Source organism: Anabrus simplex, chromosome 1 (assembly GCF_040414725.1).
Source record: "Anabrus simplex isolate iqAnaSimp1 chromosome 1, ASM4041472v1, whole genome shotgun sequence".
In the NCBI taxonomy this organism is placed as follows: domain Eukaryota; kingdom Metazoa; phylum Arthropoda; class Insecta; order Orthoptera; family Tettigoniidae; genus Anabrus; species Anabrus simplex.
The window spans coordinates 1,365,796,035-1,365,804,444 of NC_090265.1; the positions used below are offsets into that span (position 1 = coordinate 1,365,796,035).

At 39.9% G+C, this 8,410-nt stretch overlaps 1 protein-coding gene across 1 annotated transcript in view; it reads right to left on the reverse strand.

The window, feature by feature from the left end:
- The window catches only part of LOC136859096 (uncharacterized), a 209,582-nt gene extending 204,151 nt beyond the window's left edge, over window positions 1-5,431 (reverse strand). The window contains exon 1 of the mRNA XM_067138672.2: window positions 5,388-5,431. The gene's annotated coding sequence lies outside the window, so the exon portion shown is untranslated. The remainder of the gene's footprint in view (window positions 1-5,387) is intronic.
- Window positions 5,432-8,410: the final 2,979 nt, after the last annotated feature.

The following is an 8,410-nucleotide window of genomic DNA, read 5'->3' on the forward strand; positions in this document are numbered from 1 at the left end:
ATCAGATATTAAATCATGTTATTTGTTTTTACATCCCACTAACTACTTTTACGGTTTTCGGAGACACCGAGGTGTCGGAATTTAGTCCCAAAGGAGTTCATTTATGAGCCAGTAAAACAACAGGCAAGAGGCTGATGTATTTGAGCACTTTCAAAAACCACCGAACTGAGCCAGGATCGAACTTGTCAAGTTGGGGTCAGAAGACCAGTGCCTCAATCGCCTGAGCCACTCACCCTGGCTAAACAGTTACTAATGGTATATTAGGAAACTACTAAAACAGAGCTCAATAGCTGCAGTTGCTGAAGTGCGGCCAGTATCCAGTAGATATAGATGTTGATTCCCATAGGGAATCTGAAATATTTGTCCTGAATGAGCAAATTTATAATACCAATATAAATGGTCCGTTATTGGACATTATAAATTTTCCAGCTAGCTCATTCTTGGTTGCCAGCGTTTCGCCCTCATGTGCTAGGGTGGGCTCATCAGTTGGTACCTAGCACACTTACCAATACGCTGGCTAGTGCATACCGTGGAGGCCACTGCGTAGGCTAACTGGAGCCACCGGCAGTGCCAATGCACTAAGAGACTTTGTCTCATCACTAAAAATTGATGCCTGCTTGGCCATCAGATGATATAGATGTTGATTCCCATAGGGAATCTGAAATATTTGTCCTGAATGAGCAAATTTATAATACCAATATAAATGGTCCGTTATTGGACATTATAAATTTTCCAGCTAGCTCATTCTTGGTTGCCAGCGTTTCGCCCTCATGTGCTAGGGTGGGCTCATCAGTTGGTACCTAGCACACTTACCAATACGCTGGCTAGTGCATACCGTGGAGGCCACTGCGTAGGCTAACTGGAGCCACCGGCAGTGCCAATTAGCCTACGCAGTGGCCTCCACGGTATGCACTAGCCAGCGTATTGGTAAGTGTGCTAGGTACCAACTGATGAGCCCACCCTAGCACATGAGGGCGAAACGCTGGCAACCAAGAATGAGCTAGCTGGAAAATTTATAATGTCCAATAACGGACCATTTATATTGGTATTATAAATTTGCTCATTCAGGACAAATATTTCAGATTCCCTATGGGAATCAACATCTATATCATCTGATGGCCAAGCAGGCATCAATTTTTAGTGATGAGACAAAGTCTCTTAGTGCATTGGCACTGCCGGTGGCTCCAGTTAGCCTACGCAGTGGCCTCCACGGTATGCACTAGCCAGCGTATTGGTAAGTGTGCTAGGTACCAACTGATGAGCCCACCCTAGCACATGAGGGCGAAACGCTGGCAACCAAGAATGAGCTAGCTGGAAAATTTATAATGTCCAATAACGGACCATTTATATTGGTATTATAAATTTGCTCATTCAGGACAAATATTTCAGATTCCCTATGGGAATCAACATCTATATCATCTGATGGCCAAGCAGGCATCAATTTTTAGTGATGAGACAAAGTCTCTTAGTGCATTGGCACTGCCGGTGGCTCCAGTTAGCCTACGCAGTGGCCTCCACGGTATGCACTAGCCAGCGTATTGGTAAGTGTGCTAGGTACCAACTGATGAGCCCACCCTAGCACATGAGGGCGAAACGCTGGCAACCAAGAATGAGCTAGCTGGAAAATTTATAATGTCCAATAACGGACCATTTATATTGGTATTATAAATTTGCTCATTCAGGACAAATATTTCAGATTCCCTATGGGAATCAACATCTATATCATCTGATGGCCAAGCAGGCATCAATTTTTAGTGATGAGACAAAGTCTCTTAGTGCATTGGCACAGCCGGTGGCTCCAGTTAGCCTACGCAGTGGCCTCCACGGTATGCACTAGCCAGCGTATTGGTAAGTGTGCTAGGTACCAACTGATGAGCCCACCCTAGCACATGAGGGCGAAACGCTGGCAACCAAGAATGAGCTAGCTGGAAAATTTATAATGTCCAATAACGGACCATTTATATTGGTATTATAAATTTGCTCATTCAGGACAAATATTTCAGATTCCCTATGGGAATCAACATCTATATCATCTGATGGCCAAGCAGGCATCAATTTTTAGTGATGAGACAAAGTCTCTTAGTGCATTGGCACTGCCGGTGGCTCCAGTTAGCCTACGCAGTGGCCTCCACGGTATGCACTAGCCAGCGTATTGGTAAGTGTGCTAGGTACCAACTGATGAGCCCACCCTAGCACATGAGGGCGAAACGCTGGCAACCAAGAATGAGCTAGCTGGAAAATTTATAATGTCCAATAACGGACCATTTATATTGGTATTATAAATTTGCTCATTCAGGACAAATATTTCAGATTCCCTATGGGAATCAACATCTATATCATCTGATGGCCAAGCAGGCATCAATTTTTAGTGATGAGACAAAGTCTCTTAGTGCATTGGCACTGCCGGTGGCTCCAGTTAGCCTACGCAGTGGCCTCCACGGTATGCACTAGCCAGCGTATTGGTAAGTGTGCTAGGTACCAACTGATGAGCCCACCCTAGCACATGAGGGCGAAACGCTGGCAACCAAGAATGAGCTAGCTGGAAAATTTATAATGTCCAATAACGGACCATTTATATTGGTATTATAAATTTGCTCATTCAGGACAAATATTTCAGATTCCCTATGGGAATCAACATCTATATCATCTGATGGCCAAGCAGGCATCAATTTTTAGTGATGAGACAAAGTCTCTTAGTGCATTGGCACTGCCGGTGGCTCCAGTTAGCCTACGCAGTGGCCTCCACGGTATGCACTAGCCAGCGTATTGGTAAGTGTGCTAGGTACCAACTGATGAGCCCACCCTAGCACATGAGGGCGAAACGCTGGCAACCAAGAATGAGCTAGCTGGAAAATTTATAATGTCCAATAACGGACCATTTATATTGGTATCAGTATCCAGTATTCGAGAAATAGTGGGTTCGAACCCCACTGTCGGCAGCCCTGAAAATGGTTTTCCGTGGTTTCCCATTTTCACACCAGGCAAATGCTGGGGCTGTACCTTAATGCCACGGGCGCTTCCTTCCCACTCCTAGCCCTTTCCTGTCCCTTCGTCACCATAAACCTATCTGTGTCAGTGCAACGTAGAGCAACTTGTAATGAAAACGTCAGCCTAATATTAAGATGATGTTAAATGAGGTTCACTTCTTAAATATAATAAAGATCTTCAAATCTCATCTTTTCCTTCTTTATTCTTTCTTTCTTTTTTTTCCATAAATGATTATATGCTACTTTATACAATGGATTATCACCTATATTTTTTTCATTTAAACTGGAATCAAAATAAGGTTCATTAACAGAAAATGTATTGTCAAGGTGCAGATGCTATTTTAAATAGTTTTTAATGATTTTATACAAGTCAATAAAGAAATAAACAGTACCTACTGTGGTCAAATTTACTTTTGTGTCTATCGTTTAAATGTTTTATTTTTATCTGTGAATTTAACTGTGCACTGAACTTCAAATCACCTCAAAGCAGACACTTTCTAATAGGGTAGTACAACCTTGGACGAATGACTAGAAACGTTGCCGTGCACATGTCATGAGTGGCTAGAACTGAAAAATTGCAGCCAGAGGGCTCGTACTAGTGACACTGTACACATGCCTGTCAAAAGTAGTGGAGTTCAGCAACCTACATAAGAGTGATGCATAAATATGACTAAAACATTCACCATGTAACTAATGTTCTAATGCTGAAATGAGAGCCAAAATACCAGTAATTCTAGAAATTGTGTAAGTATTTAGGGTAAAATGATGAGCATACAATCAGTAACTAATTAAGAAAAATGAACTGTGTTCATAAATCTTCAAAAAAAAACAGCACACTATATGGCAGTATCACTTTCTTGCACATGTGAAATCAAAGAGCATATTTTATACCACGGATACCATGACTCAAGATTGGAAACAATCAAATTATGAGCTACGACATGTCATGACAAGATATTACTCTTCTGGAATTTTAAAAATAAATGTGCCGGTTAGATTGTTAGCGACATTTTACAGTACATGACAAAACAATTGAAGAAATACAAATATGATATATTCTAAATATAAAATGGTTTTTGTTTGACATTTACATGGAGTCTTTAAACATATTTATTATGTTCCTTCATCAATAGCATTATTCATGTTAACTTATTTGCATTGTAAAATTCAGCAAGAGACGTGAGTACACAGAATTATGAGCGAGACATGGCATGCAAGAGCAAAGCATGCCTGGCACTATCCCAGACTATAATATAATATTAAACTTCAAAATGTTAATGCTTTAACATGTTTAACTACCCAGAATTATTGTGGCCAAATATACCATCACAGTTTTTTTATGCTGTCATGGTTCATAAAGCTTCACACATTTGAGGCAATAATCACTATACGGCTGTATCACTTTCTTGCACATGTCAAAACAAAGAACACATTTTATACAACGGATGCCATCATGACTCAAGATTAGAAACAACCAAATTATGAGCTACCATGTCATGACACGATTTGCAGTACATAGCTTTCATCATCACAGAATATGCGACAATATGAAACATCATGATCCGCAGGAGGATTGTGTGTGCCGGCTGTGCAAGAATCATCGTGATCGCTATCACCTTCAGAATGTGGAAAAAGAGTGGTGTCTTTGACCGATTTTGTAGTGATTAACACAGAGAACTACATATTCCATGTAAAAATGTATTTATTTATTTATGTATCTATTTCATCGCCATTGGCTGCATTAAATTATATTTTAAAATATACAAATAGCACCCCAGCTGGCACCAATACAATGAATAGCTGTATCACATAGAACGAGCATCACAGATAATTTAAGACGGGCATTGCTAAATACTTACATGGAACAAAATCACTACAAATTAATGGTCAAAATAATCCATGAAAACGTTATAATCAATAAATCTTTCACAATACCATTTCCACTCATCAATTGCGTTTCACGAAGTATTTCTCAAGAGTTTGATGCTACAGTTCGAAGATTATATGTTTTACCTTAATTACAGCACACAGAAGAAATCACAGAAAGTCTCTTTCTGCCACCACCACGTGCACTTCTCCTCTTGAATGAATGTCAAAGCTAACCACATGTTTTTCCCATAAATTAACACAAGAACGTCAGAACATAAAGATCAATTTCAGTTGAAAACAGTGCAAAACATTCTGTCTAAATTTATATAACATTAGTAGGTAACTGTATTATGAGATACGAACACGAGACGAAAGCCAAAATATAATTATATGAATAGCAAGCTGATTTAATTTACTGTTTACCCATAAACGAATTTTAAAAACTACTTCCAGAATGAAATTAACAACTTTCCTACCGCAAAAAGCTTCCAATGAATTGGCATATGGAAATGACATCAACTTAAAACTTACTTTAACATAATATAATGACCTGGACACTAGAGACTCACATCGATGTCACTGTAAAGCCATAAGCATTCGCCTGCTTGCTACAAGCAACTGCTGTGAGCATTGTGCATTGAACCACGGCCTACTTGATGCGTCGATACAGTTAGCACAAGGGGCCAGCGAGAGATTTAGTCGGCCGTGATTGAACAAATTAGTAATAGACATCTAATTCGTTGGTAGTAGAGTCAAACACTGGGCCCCATTCGGTGTTCGGCTGTTGTGCAGTGCACACGTCTCTATCCGGTCACTGGTGCAGCGGCTGTTTCACGTCTGTAGATAAGTAGAGTGTCTTGTGTTTGTATCCTAGTAATTCTTCCCTTGTAGTTGTTTCGGTGATAGTATAGTATAATCACATTTCGGTGTACAATGTCTGTAGACAGTGGTGGTGGCCCTTTAGGGAGACCTCCTGAAATTGGCAATGATTCTATGAGTGAGGATGCTAGTAATACTGATACTCAAAGAGAAAGTTCTCAAGATACAGTACGTGGCATGGATCAAAGTCAGCACGTACCTGTATCTACATATTCTAACACTCATCTAGGTCCCTACATAGTATATGTAGACTCGACCGAATCTCAAAATAAAATAGAACATATTCACCCTATGACTTTGGGTCGGATTTTCTATGAGAGGCAAATTGGTGACGTCAAGGCCATCCATAGGAAGGGAAGAAATAGGATCGAAATTACTTCCATGTCTAGTAAGGCTGCAAACGCCTTTCTTTCTCATCCCATTCTTAAGGAAAAGAAATTGAAAGCTTTTATTCCGTCCTCGAATATTCATCGAGTAGGGGGAGTACGGAGAGTAGACACTACTATTTCCGAATCCGACATTCTCACCTATTTAGAATCACCATATCCTGTAGTGAAAGTACAACGTCTAAATAGACGGTCATCGAAAGAGGGAAAAACTGAATAGGCCTATATCCCTACAAGTACTGTGAAGGTTGTATTTGAAAGTCAACAACTTCCGAAAAATGTTTTCATTTTTAAGGTCATTTTAGAGGTTCAGGCCTTTATATTCTCTCCCTTATTATGCAAACGCTGCCAGCGGTATAGACATACCGCCACTAATTGTCGTTCAGGGAGCCGAGATGTGGTAAATGTTTCCTTAATCACACTACCGAAAATTATACTCACCAACTAGTTAAATGCCCTAATTGTCCCGAAAATCATCCTGTGGGGGCTGAAAGATGTGAAATTCACAAACAACAGAAAGAAATCAAACGTATTATGAGTGTTGAAAACAAATCATATTTAGAAGTCAAAAACTATTTTGCCCCATTAGAGTCCATATCCAACACCCTTATGATGCCACAACATTTCCCTCCTTTACCCAATAGAACTTCCCAATCGGAAGAAACTCTCCTTCGAAAGCGTAAATTTACTATGGTGGTTAGTAACACAACCCGCCCACCCGTTAAACCAGGTTATGACAGGACAGCATATCTGATTTTGATAAGTAATCCGAAGATGGTTCCAGAACAATCTGGCACTCCAGTAGTGAGGTTGATACCTGCTACTCCTCACGAGACTGCATCTACCTCATGGAAGTCCAGTCACCAAGGGCAACCTTCGGATCCCCACGCACAAATATCAGCATCCCCCTCTGTCACGGCTTTACATTGTAATTCAAATGTTAATTCTAATGAAAAATGTCGAAACGTTTGTAAGAAATTTGAAGATTTAATGGAACACATGGGACAAAACGTCCAATGGAAGCATCTGTTAAAGTCATTACATGATGAGCTTCTTCTTTTATTAGGACATTCCACTACTTCCAAATAAAACATGCGGTTATTGCAATGGAATTGTAGGAGCATTCTAAATAAGAAACATGAATTAGTGAGTTTGTTAAATTCTTTTGATCCCGAGGTAATTTTATTGCGCGAAACTTGGTTAAAATCTCATTTTCATTTTCGTATGAAAGGTTTTACGGCACTACGGCATGATGCCCCCATCTCTGAAGGTACATGCATTTTACTCAAACAAGACATCTACTTTCAGGAAGCCCCATTAAACTATATTATACCGGGAACTCAAGCCCTTGCAGTAAAAATTAAAGATTAGTACGTGGTTTCAATATACTGCCCGCCGTGGATAAGAGGTAATTATGCTCAATGGGACATCTTTTTCCGCAATTTTCACAAAAAAAACACCCTCATAGCTGGAGATTTTAATGCCCACTATCCTCTTTGGGGGAGCATATCTAGCTGCCCCAAAGGGAGGAATATTGAAAAAATCACCTTAAAACAGGAACTGGTTATCCTCAACGACAGCTCTCCTACTCGTCTAACAGCTCCTAACATTAATAAAAGTGCCGTAGGCCTCACTATTTGCACCGTTGATTTGGCACACAAAACAAATTGGAGTGTAATTTATGATATCCATCAAAGCGACCATTTTCCCACACTAATAGATATAGGCCCACGGGTTCACAGGAATGCCTCTCACTTTACTGCATCCCGTAATCTCAGCTCGTTTGATTCTGACTTATTCACGACCTTTCTCGCAGATAAAATACGCTCTACACTTCCGGATCCACATATTCTTGACTGTGATCTACTATTACACTTTATTCATTCTTATTTAGATACCTACCACCCCATTGAACACAAGCAGAATTTTAAAACTCAGAACAATTCTATTCGTTGGTGGGACTCCGAATGCGCTTCTTAGTTCGTCGAAGACAAGCTGCCTTAAAAGCTTATAGAACATATGGCACTTATGATCACTATATTCAGTATTTAAAAAATAGTCACTTCTAGCCAGTCTATTTTTAATGAAAAACGACGAACAGCGTGGAAGGTATTTGTCACATCTTTCAATAGACAAACTCCTATCAAAGATATATGGGCAGCCATCAAACATCTAGGTAACGCTCACACAAATTTTGTTTCTCAATTGGACCCTAACGGAATTACCCAATTTTATCACCATCTAACACCAGATTACGTGGAACCTTCTTTACGACTATAGTTTTATCCA